Here is an 18919-nt window from a genome sequence, read left to right on the forward strand (position 1 = left end):
CTTCAAGCAGGTAGTAGTGTTGCAAATTTAGGATTTTTGCTAAGCTAGTCGATAGAGCAGCCTTGGCAGAGGTTGGTGAGCATTTGGATATAGTAGAGCAGGGACGGAGGAAGAGATCTGCATCTTTGGGCTACCAGCAGGGTCCTATACAGGGTCAGTGGAGGAGAGAAAACCATGGTAGAGGACGGAGGTAGGAGACTGGAGGACATGAGGTTCAGGTAGTACATGGTCCTTTTGTCTGTTAGACTTGTGGTAGGAGACACTGGGGGGAGTGTCGAGCAAGTGTTGTAGTCTGCTATCGCTGCGGTAGATCGGGACATATGGTGCGAGACTGCCCTACACCACCAGATGTAGCTCCAGCTCCTAGACCATACCGGGGAGGTTATCAAGCACCATGTGGGGGCCAGCAGAGGAATGTGGCTCCAGCTAGAGTGTTCACTCTGGCGCCGGGTGATGTTGAGACAGCGGGCGACGTGGTGACAGGTATGGTTAGTATGCTTTCTTTTAAAGTTATTGCATTGTTTGATTCAGGAGCTACACACTCATTTGTGTCCTTGCGGTGCACTAGACTATGTGAGGCAGAAACATAGTTGTTAGATACAAAATTGTTGGTATCTACACCGATTAGGTCAGTAGTGAGGTGTAGTAGGGTGCTTTGGGGTTGTTTAGTTGATATTCAAGGGAAAATTCTTTCTGCTGATTTGATAGTGCTAGATATGCATGGATTCGATGTGATCTTCGGCATGGATTGACTAGTAACTAATTTTGTTAGCATAAATTGCCATTCATGAGAAGTGATATTCAGACCTCCAGGAAGAACAGAATTCAGGTTTGTAGGGTCACGAGTGCAATCCCTGCCTCAGCTAGTTTCAGCTATTCAGGCGGGGAGACTACTGATGAGTGGTTGCCAGAGGTTTGTGACTATTATAAAGGAGGTGTTAGAGAATGAGTTGAAACTTGCTAGCACACTTGTAGTAAAGTAGTTTATAAATGTTTTTCCAGAAAAATTACCAGGCTTGCCACCTGATCGCGAGGTAAATTTTCCTATTGATCTACTTCCAGGTACAACACTGATTTCTAAAGTATCTTACTGAATGGTGCAAGCGAAATTAGTAAAATTGAAAAATCAGCTGCAAGATTTGTTTGATAAGGGCTTTATACGACCTAGTGTATCTCCGTGGGGAGCTCTAGTTCTATTTGTGAAGAAGAAAGACGGGTCTATGAGGTTGTGAATAAATTATAGAGAGATTAATAAAGTGACAATCAAGAACAAGTATCCTCTACCCCGTATAGATGATTTTTTTGACCAGCTCCAGGATACACGGGTGTATTCAAAGATTGACCTCAGATCTGGCTATCATCAAGTGAAAGTGAAAGAAGAAGACATCTTGAAGATGACCTTCAAGACCAGGTACAGGCATTACGAGCTCCTTGTTATGCCATTTGGTCTAATGAATGCTCCTGCTAAATTTATGAATTTGATGAATAGGATTTTTCATCCATATTTAGATCAGTTTTTTGTTGTTTTTATTGATGATATATTGGTCTATTTGAGGAGCTATGAGGAGCATGAGACACACTTGAGGCAGGTTCTGCAGACGCTATGGGAAAAGAAGTTGTACTCCAAGTTCAATAAATGTGAATTCTGGCTTGAGAAGGTCGTGTTCTTGGGGCATGTTATATCTGGAGATGGTATTTCCGTAGATCCTAGTAAGATCAAAGCGGTAGTGAATTGGGTTAGATTGAGGAACGTCCAAGAGATCAGGAGTTTCTTGGGGTTAGCTAGGTATTACCGTTGTTTCTTTGAGATATTCTCAGTATTATCAGGACCTTTGACATGACTAATTAGGAAGAATGTCAGATTTGAGTGGGACAATAGGTGCGAGCAGAGTTTTCAGGAATTGAAGCAGAGGCTAGTCATAGCACCAGTACTGATCATCCCGTTAGGGGGTGAGGGTTATACTATCTACAGTGATGCATCCTTGAAGGGGCTGTGTATTGATGCAGCATGGAAGGGTGGTGGCGTGTGTGTATAGACAATTGAAAGAGTATGAGAAGAACTGCCCTACCCATGATCTTGAATTAGCTGCTGTTGTACATGCATTGAAGATTTGGAGGCATTATCTGTATGGTGAGCGGTGTGAGATTTTCTTTGACCATAAGAGTTTGAAGTATTTCTTCACTTAGATGGAACTGAATATAAGACAGAGAAGATGGTTGGAGCTAATTAAAGATTTTGATTGTACTATCAGTTACCACCCAGGGAAAGAAAATGTGGTAACTGATGTGTTGAGCAGGAAGTCTGCTAGACTAGTGTTAGCAGCTATGGAGATCTAGTATTCGATTATGATGGATCTGGAGAGACTTGGCATAAAGTTGGTAGAGAGTGTTCCTCTAGTATGTATGGCCATTTTAGTTGTACAACCTACTCTACAGGAAAGAATTAGAGCTGCTTAGAAGGAAGACCTAGAATTAGTAGAGGTGATAGATAGAGTGCAGATTGGTCAGGGTGAGGAATTCTGGATTTCAGTTGACGGAGCTTTACGGTTTCATTCTAGAATATTTGTTCCTCCTGATGCTGACATCAGAAAGACTATTTTGGAGGAGGCTCACAGATCATTGTATACAGTTCATCCATATAGTACGAAAATGTATAGGGATTTGCGAGAATCGTATTGGTGGAGTGGTATGAAGAAAAAGATCGCCGAATATGTAGCACAGTGTTTGATGTGCCAGTAGGTAAAAGTTGAGCATTAGACGCCGGTAGGTCAGTTGCAGCCGTTATTTATCCCAGAGTGGAAGTGGGATCATATATCCATGGACTTCGTGTCAGGATTGCCGACGACGTTACATGGTTAGAATACGATATAGATGTTAGTAGGCCGATTGACTAAGACCACCTACTTTTTACCTATCAAGATCAGCTACTCCCTCAACCGTTTAGCAGAGATCTATATTCAGGAGATAGTTCGTTCTCATGGGGTGCTTGTATCGATTGTGTCAGATCGAGACCCATGTTTTACGTCATGTTTCTAGAAGAGCTTGCCGGAAGCTCTAGGGTCTCAGTTATCATTTAGCACAAAATTCCATCCTCAGTCAGATGGGAAGATTGAGAGGACGATACAAATATTGGAAAATATGCTTCGAGCATGTGTATTAGATTTTGGGGGTAGTTGGACTCAGTTCATGTCGCTGGTAGAGTTTGCGTATAATAATAGTTATCAGACCAACATTGGCATGACACCATTTGAAGCACTGTATGGTCGGAGATGTTGTTCTCCTTTGTTTTGGGATGAAGTGGGTGGACAACGAGTAGTGGGACTAGAGCTTGTTCAGTAAGCGCGTGACAAGGTTCGGTTTATTAGAGAAAGAATTAATGCAGCTCAAAGCCGACAAAAAAGTTATACAGATAACCGCCGCAGGGAATTGGAGTTTGATGTTGATGATCATGTATTTGTGAAGATAGCTTTGTTGAAAGGAGTTATGAGGTTCAGGAGAAAGAGTAAACTTAGTCCTAGGTTTATTGGTCCATTTGAGATTCTAGAGAAAGTGAGGCCGGTGGCCTATAGACTAGCTTTACCACCTGTGTTATCCAGAATTCACGACGTATTCCATGTGTCTATGTTGAGGAAGTACGTCCCAGACCCTTCTCATATTATCAGCTAAGGTGAATTAGAGCTCAGTGATTCACTGGCGTATGAGGAGGTACCAGTACAGATTCTGGATAGGAAAGTGCAAGAGTTACGTAACAAAGAGATTCCTCTGGTAAAAGTTTTGTGGAGGAATCATGTAGTAGAAGAGGTTTCTTGGGAGTCCCAGGAGCAGATGAAGCAGAAGTATCCACAACTATTTCAAGAAGCTTAAGTAGTTACGTAATATTTCTTTTGTAGGTACATGTAATGGTTTAATTAGTGTAGAATTTTTGTTTTGGGAGAATTTTTCTTTTGTATATGTAATCTACTAGGACTCGGAATGTAACCACGGTATTCCTCCACCATAAGTGAGGGTAAGTAATAAATTAAGTAGATCACTTTGTTTTAAGGAATGATGAGTTGTATGAACAGTAAATTTCGAGGACGAAATTTTATAAGGAGGGGAGAATGTAGTAACCCGAATAATTATAATATTTAAATAATATTAGAGAGGGAGGAATCATCGACGAAGTTACAGTTGGACTCATTGACGAATGTACGTTTCATCGACGAGGAGAGGGTTCGTCGACGAGTCTTCTTCATGACATCGTTGATGAAGGCTAGTGTATAAGTAGGGGGAAAATTTCATTTTTAGCCGAAAACCTGCGCAATCACTTCTCTCTCTCTCTCCTCTACGCCCCTCCTGCCTTCTCTTTAAGATCTCGGGCCGATTTTCTGCTGGTTCGACGATCTAAAGCCACCACGACGCTTTTGAGAAAGTTCTCTGCAAGCTTGCCAGAGCGAATCATTGGTGGGACGAGTTTGGAATTCATCCCAGATTCAGGGTAAGACTTTCTACTAAGTATTTGACTTTTTGACAGCTGTAAAAAGCGTAGTACGCGTAGAAATACTAATGTTTAGTTATAGGGAATGTCGTTTATAGGGTGTTGATTGGGGAACCCTGCGGGTGCAGGACTGTTTTCTTAGGGGGCTTTTTCAGGAATCAGGTAAGGGGATAAACTAAGCTAATTATTTTATGAAATTGTATGTATGTTATTACAATATCTGATTTCAGGAAAATAAATATATTTATATATGTTTTATATTTAGGAAATACTGCTGAAAAGATGGTATGTTTAATTATGTATGCAACTTGAGTAGAATTTTAAATGAAATACTATTTTCTGGGAATATGATAAAGATATGGATTTTTATAATGAAAAACCGGCATACGGGCCGTGCTATGGATATGTTTTGCCAGCGTATGGGCCAAGCTATGGAAATGATTTGCCGGTGTACAAGTCGAGCTATGTATATGATTTTCCGGCGTACGGGTTGTGCTATGGATATGATTTATCGGCGTACGGACCGAGTTATGGATATGATTTGTCGGCGTATGAGCCGAGCTATGGATATAATTTACCGGCGTACGGGCCGAGCTATGGTAAAATGTGAAATACCGGCGTACGGGCTGATGATTTTCATGATATACATACATACGCAAAATGATATGATTGATTTGGCAATTAATAGTATGAAATATCCATGTATCACAGTTTCATTATAGTTATATGTTATTAGAATCTGGTTAGCTTGGTTTAGGCTAACACTTGCATGGTACTAATGCTATGTGTTCATGATTCATCATGATATTTGTGTTAACACTACTATACAAAGTGGCGTGAGGTTGGATGGTCGATGTGGTTTTAAGAAGTGTGACCACCCCTGGTGTACGGACCAGGTTTGGCAGACCAATCGGACTTAAAGACTGTACTTTTAACTTGGTAGTGGTTGGCCGACCGTTGTCAGGTCCCGCCTTCGGGCCACACAACCCAGTTATATGGGGGTAATACATGAAAATAGCCAGCTAACCTACGAGGGACGTTTTTGTATTATATTTTATGAGATGATTTATGCTTATGAAAGTCTTGTATGTTTTGCCATGATATGACAATATATGTTTCCCAAATATGATACATATAGTTATACTGATATGTTTATGTATGATTATATATAGAACACGGAAATTCTCATGTTGCCACACACTAGTGTTAGTTTATTTCCCTTACTGAGAGGTGTCTCACCCCGAATTACATGAAATTTTCAGGAGCCCTTGATAGAAGAGTGGGTAAAGCTCCGCTGATTTAGTACTGTTGATCTGCTTTCTCGGAAGGGTAAGTTTTGGTAAAGACGGTTGGATATTGTAGAAAATGTCCCTAGGTCTTTCTTTTGGGATGTATATACTTAAATACTATGGATGTAGTAACTCTGGTATTGTGATGGATGGTATTGTGTATGGTGTTATGAGTTATTATGATTTTTGTGTTTCCTGCTGCTCAGGCTTCCGCATTGTATTATTGTTAAATCCCTGGTACCCATGGGTCGAGGTGGATTATGATTTGCTGAATTTTGTGATATTTGTTTTATTATATTATGGAAAAAAAAATGTGGAAATTAAGCAGGTCATTACATAAACCAAGCCAATCAGGTTATGACTGCATATAACATATAATAAAACTGTAATACATGGATATTTCATACTATTAATTGCCAAATCATTATCATCATGTCGTTTTGCATATATATGTGTATCATGAAAATTATCGGCCCGTATGCCGGTATTTCACATTTTACCATAGCTCGGCCTATACGCTGGCAAACATATCCATAGCTTGGCCCGTATGCCGGCAAACATATCCATAACTCGGCCCGTACACTGGAAAACATATCCATAGCTCGGCCCATATGCCGACAAACATATACGTAGCTCGGCCCGTACACCAGCAAAATACATATAAAATTGTCGGCCCGTATGCTGGTTTTCATTACCAAAATCCATATCATTATATGTTTCCAGAAAATAATATTTCATTATAATTTCTACTCCTGCCACACAAAATAGGTTTCATACATATTAAAACATATCATCTTTTACAACAGTATTTCCCAAACATAAAGCATATATAAATATATTTATTTTCTTAAAAACAGATGTTGTAATAATATATATACATTTTCATAAAATAACTAGCTTAGTTTATCCCCTTACCTGATTCCTGAAAAAGCCCCCTAAGAACACAGTCCTGTACCCACAGGGTTTCCCATTCAACATCCTGAAAATGACGTTCCCTAGAACTACACTTCAGTATTTCTATGCGTACTATGCTTTCTAGAACTGTCAAAAAACCAAATACTGAGTAGAAAGCCTTACCTTGGATTTGGAATGGATTTTGAACTAGCCCCACCAACGATCCACTCTAGTAGATATGAAGAGAACTTACCCAGGAGCATCATGGTGGCTTCAAATCATCGAACCGAAAAAAGATCGGCCTGAAATCTTAAAGAGAAGTGAGGGGAACCAAAGGAGGAGAGAGAGAAAGTTTTTGCGGCCAAATTAAGCTGAAAAATCGCTTTTAACACTATTTATACACTGGCCCTCATTGACAAGCCACGTCACCTCGTTGACGAGGTCATGAAGACAAGTCATCGAAGAACTCTCACCTCGTCAACGAAATTCAAAATCACCCAAAACCTCTCTCGGTATTTTCTTGTCGACGAATTAGACCCTCGTCGACGAGCCCAATATGCAACATCTTTGCGTTCGTCGACGAAGATTTGCTTTTGCCCCTTTTAATTTCCTTTTCTCCCATATTTTATTATTTAAATATTATAATTCCTCTCGGTCACTACATTCTCACCTCCTTATAAAAATTTCGTCCTTGAAATTTACTGTTCATGTAACTTATCATCCCTTAAAAGAAAAAGGGTCTACTTATTTTATTACTTACCCTCACTTATGGTGAAGGAATACCTTGGTTACATTCTAAGTCCTGGGAGATTAGATATACAAAAGAAAATTCTCCCAAAATTAAAATGCTACTTACTAACTAAACTTTTACATTTACCTGCAAAAGAAAAATCACCTATTTTCTTACATTTTACTTGTCAAATCTCTTCGAATAGTTGCGGATACTTTTGCTTCATCTGCTCCTCGGATTCCCAAGAAGCTTTCTCCATTGTATGATTCCTCCACAAAAATTTTACCAAAGGAATCTTCTTGTTACGTAACTTCTGTACTTTCCTATCTAGAATCTTTATTGGTACCTCCTCTTATACTAGTGAATCACTGAGCTCTGATTCACCATAGCTGATAATATGAGAAGGGTCTGGGACGTACTTCCTTAACATGGCAACGTGGAATACGTTGTGGATCCTGGACAACATAGGTGGCAAAGCTAACCTGTAGGCAACCGGCCCCACTTTATTTAGAATCTCAAATGGACCAATAAACCTAGGGTTAAGTTTACCTTTCCTTCCAAATCTCATAACCCCTTCCAATGGAGCTATCTTCAGAAAAATAAATCACCGATGACAAACTTCAATTTCCTGCAGTGAGTATCAGCGTAGCTTTCTTGTTAGCTCTGAGCTGCACTGATTCCATATTTGATAAGCCGAACATTATCACACGCTTTCTAAAAAAGCTCTGGTCCCACAACTCTCCACTTACCCACTTCTTCCCAAAATAAAGGAAAACGACATCTCCTGCCGTATAATGTTTCAAATGGTGTCATGCCAATATTGGTTTGATAACTATTATTGTACGCAAATTCTACCAGTGGGTAAAGCGTGGGTTTCGATCTGACATAATAGATACTGGCACCCTATGTGAATGGACTATCTCCTGAATGTAAATTTTCACCAACTTGTTGAGGAAGTAGTTGATCTTGATAGGCAAAAAGTGGGCGGTCTTAGTCAATCGGTCAACAATCACCTAGATGGCATTCTGGTCATGCAACGCCATCGGCAGTCTTGACACAAAATCCATAGATATATGATCCAACTTCCACTCTAGGATAAACAATGGCTGTAACTGCCTTTCCAGCCTCTAGTGCTCAGCTTTTACCTGCTGGCGTGTCAAACACTGGGCTACGTACTCAGCAATCTCTTTCTTCATACTACTCCACTAGTATGACTCTCGCAGATCCCTATACATTTTCGTACTACCTGGATGAACGATGTACAAAGATCTATGAGCCTTCTCTAAAATAGTTTTCCTGATCTCAATATCGGTAGGAACACGTAATCTGGAGTGGAACCGTAAAGCTTCGTCATCTGCAACACTAAATTCCTCCCCCCTGACCACTCAGCACTCTATCCATCACCTCTTCTAACTCCGAGTCTTCTTTTTGAGCAGCTTTATTTATTTACAGCAGAGTAGGTTGCACTACTAAACTAGCAATGTGAGCCTAAGAACTACTTTCAACTAATTCAATATCGAGTCTTTCCAGATCCATCATGATCAGATACTAGATCTTCATAGCCGCCAACATTGATTCCCTAGATTTCCCGCTCAATGCATCAGCTACCATGTTTGCTTTCCTTGGGTGATAACTGATGGTATAATTGTAATCCTTAATTAGCTCCAACCACTTTCTCTGGCTTATATTCAGTTCCCTCTGAGTGAAAAAGTACTTCAAACTTTTATGGTCGGAGAAGATCTCACACCACTCGCCATACAGGTAATGCCTCCAAATCTTCAATGCATGTACTACTGCAGCCAATTCAAGATCATGGGTAGGGTAATTTTTTTTATACTCTTTCAACTGTTTAGACGCATACGCCACCACTCTGCCATGCTGCATCAATACACAGCCTAGTCCCTTCAAGGACACATCACTGTAGATAGTATAACCCTCACCCCCTGACGGGATGATCAGCACCGGTACTGTGACTAGCCTTTGCTTCAACTCTTGAAAACTCTGCTCACAACTATTGTCCCATTCAAATATGACATTCTTCCTAGTTAGTCATGTCAGAGGCCCTGATAAAGCTGAGAATCCCTTAATGAAATGACGGTAATACCCAGCTAGCACCAAGAAACTCATGATTTTCTGGACATTCCTTGGTCTAGCCCAATTCACAACTGCCTCAATTTTACTAGGATTCACAAAAATTCCATCTCCAGAAATAACATGCCCCCAAAACATGACCTTCTCAAGCCAGAAGTCACATTTACTTAACTTAGCGTACAACTTCTTTTCCCATAGCGTCTGCAGAACCTGTCTTAAGTGTCTCATGCTCCTCATAGCTCCTCGAATAGATTAGTACATCATCAATAAAAACAACAACAAACTAATCTAGATATGGATGAAAAATCCTATTCATCAAATTCATATATATATAGCAGAAGCATTCGTCAGACCAAATTGTATAACAAGGAACTTGTAATGCTCGTACTTGGTCCTGAAGGCCGTCTTCGAGACGTCTTATGCTTTCACTTTCACTTGATGATAGCCGGATCTAAGGTCAATCTTTGAATACACCCATGTACCCTAGAGCTGGTCAAATAAATCATCTATATGGGGTAGAGGATATTGGTTCTTGATTGTCACTTATATTAATTTTCCTATAATCTATACACATCCTCATAGACCCGTCTTTCTTCTTCACAAATAGAACTATAGCTCCCTACAGAGATACACTGGGTCATATGAAGCCCTTATCCAGCAAATCTTGCAACTTATCCTTCAATTCTGCCAATTCTGCTGGCGCCATTCGATAAGGTACTTTGGAAATTAGCGTTGTACCTAAAAGTAGATCAATAGGAAAATCTACCTCGCGATCAGGTGGCAAGCCTAGTAACTTATTTGGAAAAACATTTGTAAATTCTTTTACTATAGGCATGCTAGTATGTTTCAATTCATTCTCTAACATTTCCTTTACAATTGCCACAAACCCCTGACAACCACTCGGCAGTAGTCTCCTAGCCTGGATAGCTGAAACTAACTCAGGTGGGGATTGCACTTGCGATCCTACGAACTTGAATTGTGCTTTTCCTAGAGGTTTGAATATCACTTCTTGTGAATGGCAATCTATGCTGGAAAAATTAGCTGCTAGCTAATCCATGCCAAAGATTACATAGAATCCATTCATATCTAGTACTATCAGACCAACAGATAGAATTTCCCTTTGAATATCAACTGAACAACCCCGTAGCACCTTATTACACCTCATTGACGACCTAATCGGTGTAGATACCAACAGTTCAGTATTCAATGACTGTGTTTCTGCCCCATATAGTCTAGTGCACCCTAAAGACACAAACGAGTGTGTGGCTCCTGAATCAAACATTGCAATAACTTTAAAAGAAAGCATACTAACCATACCTATCACCACGTTGCCTGCCGTCTCAGCATCACCCGACATCAGAGCGAACATTCTAGATGGAGCTGTATTCCTCTGCTGGTCCCCACGTGGCACCTGAAAACCTCCCCGATATGGTCTGGGGGCAGGAGCTACATCTGGTGGTATAGGGCAGTCTCTTACCATATGTCTCATTCTACCGTAGTGATAGCAGACCCCACCTGCTCGACACTCTCCCAGTGTCTCCTACCACAAGTCTGACAGACAGGAGGACCTTGTACTGTCTGAACCTCGTAACCTCCAGTCTCCTGCCTCCACCCTCTACCATGGTTTCCTTTTCTCCACTGATTTTGTCTAGGACTCTGCAGGTAGCTCATAGATGCAGATATCTTCCTCTGAATCTGCTCGTCTGCGTCCAAATGCTCACCAACCTCTACCAAGGCTACTCTATCGAATAACTCAGCAAAATTCTGGGTCCGTAACACCACCACCTACTTGAATATACTTCGCCTCAAGTCTCTCTCATACTACCTCGTCTTCTTCACTTCATCAGGGACAATATACCGAGTGAAGTAAGAAAGTTCAATGAAATGCGTTGCATACTGCTGGACTGATAGCTGGCCCTATTTCAGACTCAGGAACTCCTCCACTTTAGCCTCCCTGACAGTAGCTGGAAAATATCTATCGAAGAACAATTCTTTAAACCGATCCTAAGACATGGCTATCGGCGTAATCCTATGTTGCTCCAGAAGCCTCACAGTAGCCCACCACCTCTCAGCCTCTTCTATCAATCTATAGGTGGCAAAGAGAACCCTCTGTTCTTCGGTACACTACAACACGACCAAGACTTTCTTTGTCTCTTGCATCCAGTTCTCAGCGGATGTAAGATCAACTCCTCCAAGAATGCCAGAGGATTCATCTTCGTAAATTTATCTATAGTGCACCCATGGCCTACAGATGGACCACTCTGCTCTCTGGAGCTCCTAGCCATCTCAGCCATAACCTACTGAACCACGCTATGTAATACTGCGTCAGAGTCAGTCCCAGCCGCACTCGAGGGCCCTACTCCATCACTACCACTCGCATAGGCACTACCTCCTCCTGGATCTATCCTGAAAACAATAAACGTAACTCAGAAATCCTATCCTTATAATTTACCCACTTAACCTAGCCTTTTATCTTAACATCCCCAGCTTATTCCTAGCCCTAGTTCTACATTCTAGGAATATAACCCAACAATAGTTTACTATAGTTTTCCTGAAATCGTTACCCTAGGAAAAACATAGAAACCACCACAGAAGTCCTGCCTTTATACTGTAGAACAAAACTTTAAGTCATTTTTCTATACTTTGGTATCATTTCCGCTGCACTCTAAAGTCTACAGAACCTAACAACCTAGGCTCTAATACCAAACTGTAATGACCTGCTTAATTTTCACACATTTTTTCCCTTAAAAAATAAAAATTAATATAATAAATCCAACAGATCATGATCAACCTGAACCTGTGGGTACCAAAGATAAAACAGAAACACATAATGGAAGCCTAAGCAGTAGGAAACATAAAATAATAATATTATAAACACAAAACCATCCATCCATATCAATACTAGAGTTACTTCATCCATTGTATTTATACATGCACAACCCCAAAAGAGTCCTAGGGTCATCTTCCACAAAATCCAACTGACCCTACCAAAACTTACCCTTTAGAGAGGGCAAACCAACTGTACTATCTAAGCGGAGCTTTATCCGCTCTCCTATCAGGGGCTCCTGAAAAGTTCATATAATTTGGGGTGAGACACCTTTTAGTAAGGGAAATAAACTAATTAGTGTGTGGCAACATGAGTATTTCCATGTTCTATATAAAATCATATATAAACATATTAGTATAACTATCTGTATCATATCTAGGAAACATATATTCTCATATCATGGCAGAACATACATGATTTTTATAAGCATAATTCATCTTATATAAATAATAATATGAAAAACCACCCTGGTAGGTTAGCTGGCTGTTGTCATGTATTACTCCCACATAACTGGGTTGTGTGGCCCAAAGGCGGGACCTAACAATGGTTGGCCAACCACTACCAAGTCAAAAGTATAGCTTGTAAGTCCGATGGGTCTGCCAAATCTGGACCGTACACTAGGGGGGCTCACACTTCTTAAAACCACATCGACCATCCAACCCCACGCTACTCCGTACAGTACCGTTAACATAAATATCATGATGAATCATGAACACATAGCATTGGTACCATGCAAGTGCTAGCCTAAAACATGCTAACCAGGTTCTCATAACATATAACATATAATGAAATTGTGATACATGGATATTTCATGCTATTACTTGCCAAATCAATATCATCATGTTGTTTTGCATATATACGTGTATCATGAAAATCATCGGCCCGTATGTTGGTATTTCACATTTTACCATAGCTTGGCCCGTACGCCGGCAAATCATATCCATAGCTCAGCCTATACTCCAATAAACATATTCATAGCTAGGCCCATACGCCGGCAAACATATCCATAGCTCACCCCGTACGCCGACAAACATATCCATAGCTCGGCCCATACGCTGGCAAAACATACAAAAAATTCTTAGCCCGTACACCGGTTTTCATTACAAAAATCCATATCATTAGCATGTTTCCAGAAAACAGTATTTCATTATAATTTCTACTCATGCCACACGAAATAGGTTTCATACATATTTAAATATATCATCTTTTACAGCAGTATTTCCTAAACATAAAGCATATATAAATATATTTATTTTCCTAAAATCAGACGCTGTAATAATATATATACATTTTCATAAAATAATTAGCTTAGTTTATCTCCTTACCTGATTCCTGAAAAGCCCCCCAAGAATACAGTCCTGTACTCGCAGGGTTTCCCGTTTAACACCCTAAAAATGACATTCCCCAGAACTAAACTTCAGTATTTCTATGCGTACTACGCTTTCTAGAACTATCAAAAAGTCAAATACTGAGTAGAAAGCCTTACCCTGGATTTGGAATGGATTCCAAATTAGCCCCACCAACGATCCACTCCAGCAGATATGCTGAGAACTTCTCCAAGAGTGTCGTGGTGACTTCATATCATTGAACTGTCAAAAGATCGACCCGAAATCTTAGAGAGAAGTGAGGGGAACCAAAGGAGGAGGGAGAAAGTTTCTACGGCCAAATTAAGCTAAAAAATTGTGTTTAACACTATTTATACACTAGCTCTCATCGACGAGCCACGTCAACTCATCAATGAGGTCATGAAGACAACTCGTCGATGAACTCTCTCCTCGTCGACAAAATTTAGAATCACCCAATACCTCTCTCGGTATTTTCTCATCGACAAATCACACGCTCGTTGACAAGCCCAATATGCAACGTCGTCGATGAACGCGAACTTTCAATTTTCTGTTCTCCTTTCTTTTTATTATTTAATTATTATAATTCCTCTGGGTCACTACAAAATCCAATAATGTGCCCAATTGAAATACAAAGGTACAATAATATGCTTCAAGAAGAACGAGTGTATGCTTTTCTAGATGGTCTGGACGATAAACTTGACAACATCTGGAGTGATGTATTGCAGATGCATCCGTTTCCTTTGGTGGAGCAAGCCTATGATTATGTTTGGTGAGAAGCTCTCTACCAGGTGGTGATGAATATGGTGGAACATGAAGTCTCTAGTGGAGCCTTGCTTGCCTCCCGGAGCCTTAAGCTTGTTCAAAGACCTTCTACACATGGCCGAATGTGTAACGAACCAAAAATTACACCATTTATATATATTACTTTGATATACCTGCTATAGCATCTCATGCCTCATATAGGCACTGAGGTATCCCTTTACATGATAGACACACCTATGCAGTAGAAAACACAAAGTCATATACTGATATATACATTGCAATACCAGAATTTAGTGTTTCCAAACCATAGATACATATTTATACATATCCCTAGTACCATTTACTCAAAAACATAAACCTCTGAATACACTTACCCTATAGGTAGGGCAAAACAAAAAATCACTTTATCTGTGAGCTTGATCTGCTCGCCTAACTGGTTCACCTGAAAAATGTTAGATTATTGGGATGAGATGATGTTCAGTAAGTGGAAATATGCTATTACTAGTGTGTGGCGACCGAGTTGCATAAATACTATAATGACAATATCTGAAAATGTATAAGCGGGCAAATTAGTATAAAATATAACTTTGTATAAGCGGGAAAATTAGTATAAAATATAACTTACATCTATCATAGTTTTAAATATAATTATATCATCTGAATTTTTCTATGTATCATACTTCTAATATCATACTATATTTGCTGAAAATTCTATAAAACTTTATACATATACATAACTGATATTTTTCCCTAGAAAACTGTATGTCATGATTTAACCCCTCATGACAGGGTTGTGTTGCCCGTAGGATGGACTTAACTCTGGTTAGCCCACTAGGTAAGTCAACTGTACTCTACCAATCCTAAGTTCGGCCAAACTACAACCTCTCCTAAGCACAGAACTGGAAAACTACCTCATCAAACTGAGTCCCCTAAACCCAGAGTTCTAAGGAGACTGCAAACTCTTCGGGCACGGTTGACGAAATTTGCATACTATCTGAGATATGTGGTTGCACTCTGATATGAAAATAGCAATGGTACCGTGCTCTGCTAACTGAATCTGTCTGAAATAATTCATTAGGGATCTGATACTGTATATACTATTACTACAATTGCCCTATTGTTTTTATCATGTTTCCAAAATAACCATAACACTATATATCTGATTTGTAAATGCTGTAATATCTGATTAAAATAACTGTTTGTCTGATTGTAATATCTAACTGAATAATCTGTAAAGTTTGAGTGTTATGGTTTTGGAAAACATGACATTCTTTAATTATTGTAAAATACTGGTCAGAAAAATATCTGTAATACTTGTCTGATAAATATCTATTTGGTAAATATTTGTCTATGTAGGCATATACTGTAAATCATGATATTATGGAAAACCACATAAATTCTATATCGGGCAAATATCCACTCAGGCCACACAAATAATAAAAACTCATATTTTGGAAAAACTGGATAGTAAACTAATATCTATATATATATACATAATTTCTTAGTAACCTTGCTAAAACTCCTAACATAACATATTTCTTTTACCTGATTTCTGAAAAGCCTCTACAAAGTCTAGTCTTACACTCGCAGGGTTCCCTGTTCAATATCCTGAAAACAACATCTCCCTGAACAAAATTTTAGTATTTCTTTGACTACTACATTTTCTACAACTATGGGAAAGGAAAATACTAAATAAAAAGCCTTACCCTGAATTTGGGAAGCAGTTCAAGTTATCCCCACCAACGATCCACTCTGCCAGACTTGAAGAGAACTTTTTTAGGAGTGTCGTGGTGGCCTTGGATCGTCGAACCAGCAAGAATATGGCCCAGAATCTTAGAGATAAGGGGGAAAGGACGAACAAGAGAGAGAGAGGGTTTCTTTGCACGGTTTTGCAGAAAAATTTGAGTTTAAACTATTTATATACCTGCACTCATCGACGAGCCATGTCACTTCATTGATGAGGCCACGAAGGAAGCTCGTTGATGAATGGCTATTCCTCATCGACGAAATTTAGAGCTGAAAATAGCCTCTTGGTATCTTCTCTTCGATGAGACACGTGTTTTCATCGTCGATCTCAATAAGTCACTTCATCGATGAACACTTCGTGTTCATCAATGAGGACTTGCTGTGATCCCCTTTTCAGTTTCCCTTTTCTCCCTCTCTTTTGTTTATTATTTAATTCTAATAATTATATGGGTTATTACAAAATGGGTTCGGGTTCCTCTAAAACTTCTCGGTCTTCTTCCAATATTGTGAAATGCTCTCACTATGGGAACTCAAAACATACCCGTGACAATTTTTTTAAATTGCACGGGTATCCTAATTTGTCGCTTGAATTTCAAGGAAAAAAGAAAAAGGAAGCAGTGGTGGTTAATGGTGGCACAGGAAAAGCTATTGTGGCTACAATTGACTCGTGCCTTTCTCTAATTCCTTTTAGTGACATGACTCATGTGACTGCTTCTTCTCCAGACTCAGGTACCTCTTGTTATGCTCTGCTTAGTCATGGTAATGAACTGGATAGTGCTACATGGCTCCTAGATTCTAGGGCCACAGACCATATGACCTTTGATCCTACAGATTTTACCTCTCGCTCATCTCCCCGACGCACCTATATTGCTAATGCCAACGGAATTATTTCCCTTGTCATAGGGGCAAGCTCAGTATCTTTATCACCTTCATTGTAGTTGACAAATACTCTCCTCATTCCTTCCTTATCTCACAAACTCTTATTTGTGAGCCAAGTTATTAGAGATTTAAACTGCATGGTCCTAATGTATCCTAATTCTTGTTTTCTTCAGGATATTCTCACCAAGAAGATAATTGGGTGTGGTACTAGGAAGAGGGGATTATACTACATGGAAGACTTCAGTCTGGGTCGTGCACATCGGGTGTCCTCTTAGGAGTCCAAGAGTCAATAGATGTGGTTGTGGCATCATCTTTTAGGTCATCCATCATTTGGGTATTTACAACATTTATTCCCTGATTTATTTTCTAATATGGATCTATCTATGTTTCATTGTGATGCTTGTATTTTGGCAAAAAGTCATCGTGCCAATTATCCATTACACTTGAAGAAAAATTATATCCCATTTACTTTAATTCACTCTGATGTATGGGGTCCCTCTCCTTTACCTACTATCTCTGGAGTGCATTGGTTTGTGCTATTTATTGATGATTACACTAGGATGACCTGGTTTTATTTGATGAAAAGTGAGGATGAAGTGTTTAATATTTTTCAATCCTTTCATGCTATGGTTCAGACACAATTTTCCTCCTTAATTCGAGTCCTTTGCTTGGATAATGGTAGGTAATGTGTAAATAATTAGTTCAAGTCTTACTTCTAGAAACATGGTTTCATCACAAGACATCATACCCTCAAACTCTGCAGCAAAATGGGATTGTTGAATGGAAAAATCGACACATCTTTGAAACTTCTTGGGCTCTTCTTCTGAGTGCCTATGTTCTAGCTCACCATTGGTGTAACGCCCTGAACCCTAAAATGGGGTTTGGAGTGTTATTGTAAATAAAATCATGCTCTGTGACACCCCAAACTCGGCCTTGTGGGGCCCGGATGCCACGTTAACCATTTACTTGTATCTGATACCCTATTATCTCAATAACACAGTGGAAATAATAATAATTACACAATAATATACTAGATTATCTACATATATACACATCTCAAAATCATCTTCCAACAACCAGTATTCAGAATCATACATCTCAGAAAACATAAACAAACCCAAAAAATATACACATCCAAAAATCTATGCCCTCTCTCTTAAAAATGCTACAACAGCCCTGAGCTCTCTAAGCTCGATCACGTGAAGGTTTTGAAAAAGATAAAATTCAACTATCGGGTGAGACACATCTCAGTAAGGATGGAATACATTAAATCAGTGTGTGGCTATCATGAGGTTTGTGTACAACATATATATTCAACATTTTCAAATGAAACCACAATTATGAAATCATTCTCTATTCCTACACAAAAACATGCAAGGTATTTTACCAACAAGAGTTCCCAAGGATTGGAGTGATTACCCGCCCATGCAAGTAGCACTCCTCTACTCTAATACCTTAAACAACCTACGGTCACAACTGAAGCATGTCAGGGAACTTACCTTACTCAGTAAGCCCTCAAGTGGATGATTTATCTCGTATTCACAACATTCACACATATGTTTAACAGCTAAGGCTCTTGAGAATAAGCAAGTTTACCCACCCACACAAGTAGTTTCCCTCTACCCTAATCCGTTATCTAGCCTATAGCTACATCTGATACTTATAAAGGCACTCGCCTTTCTCAGCAAGCCCTCGGACGGAGAGTGTACCTTGCCTTTAATATATATAATACTACTATATTTAATACTGATAATACTTTACTACATTACTCTGTATGTTGTTATCTCTGTATTATTCATCATAGTCACATTCATAGTCTACATTTCTCATTTCTGTATTCATGTCTGCTTTCACATATTCTATTTTCATATCATTCTC

The sequence above is a fragment of the Malania oleifera genome, chromosome 7 (genome assembly GCF_029873635.1).
Source record: "Malania oleifera isolate guangnan ecotype guangnan chromosome 7, ASM2987363v1, whole genome shotgun sequence".
Classification (NCBI taxonomy): domain Eukaryota; kingdom Viridiplantae; phylum Streptophyta; class Magnoliopsida; order Santalales; family Ximeniaceae; genus Malania; species Malania oleifera.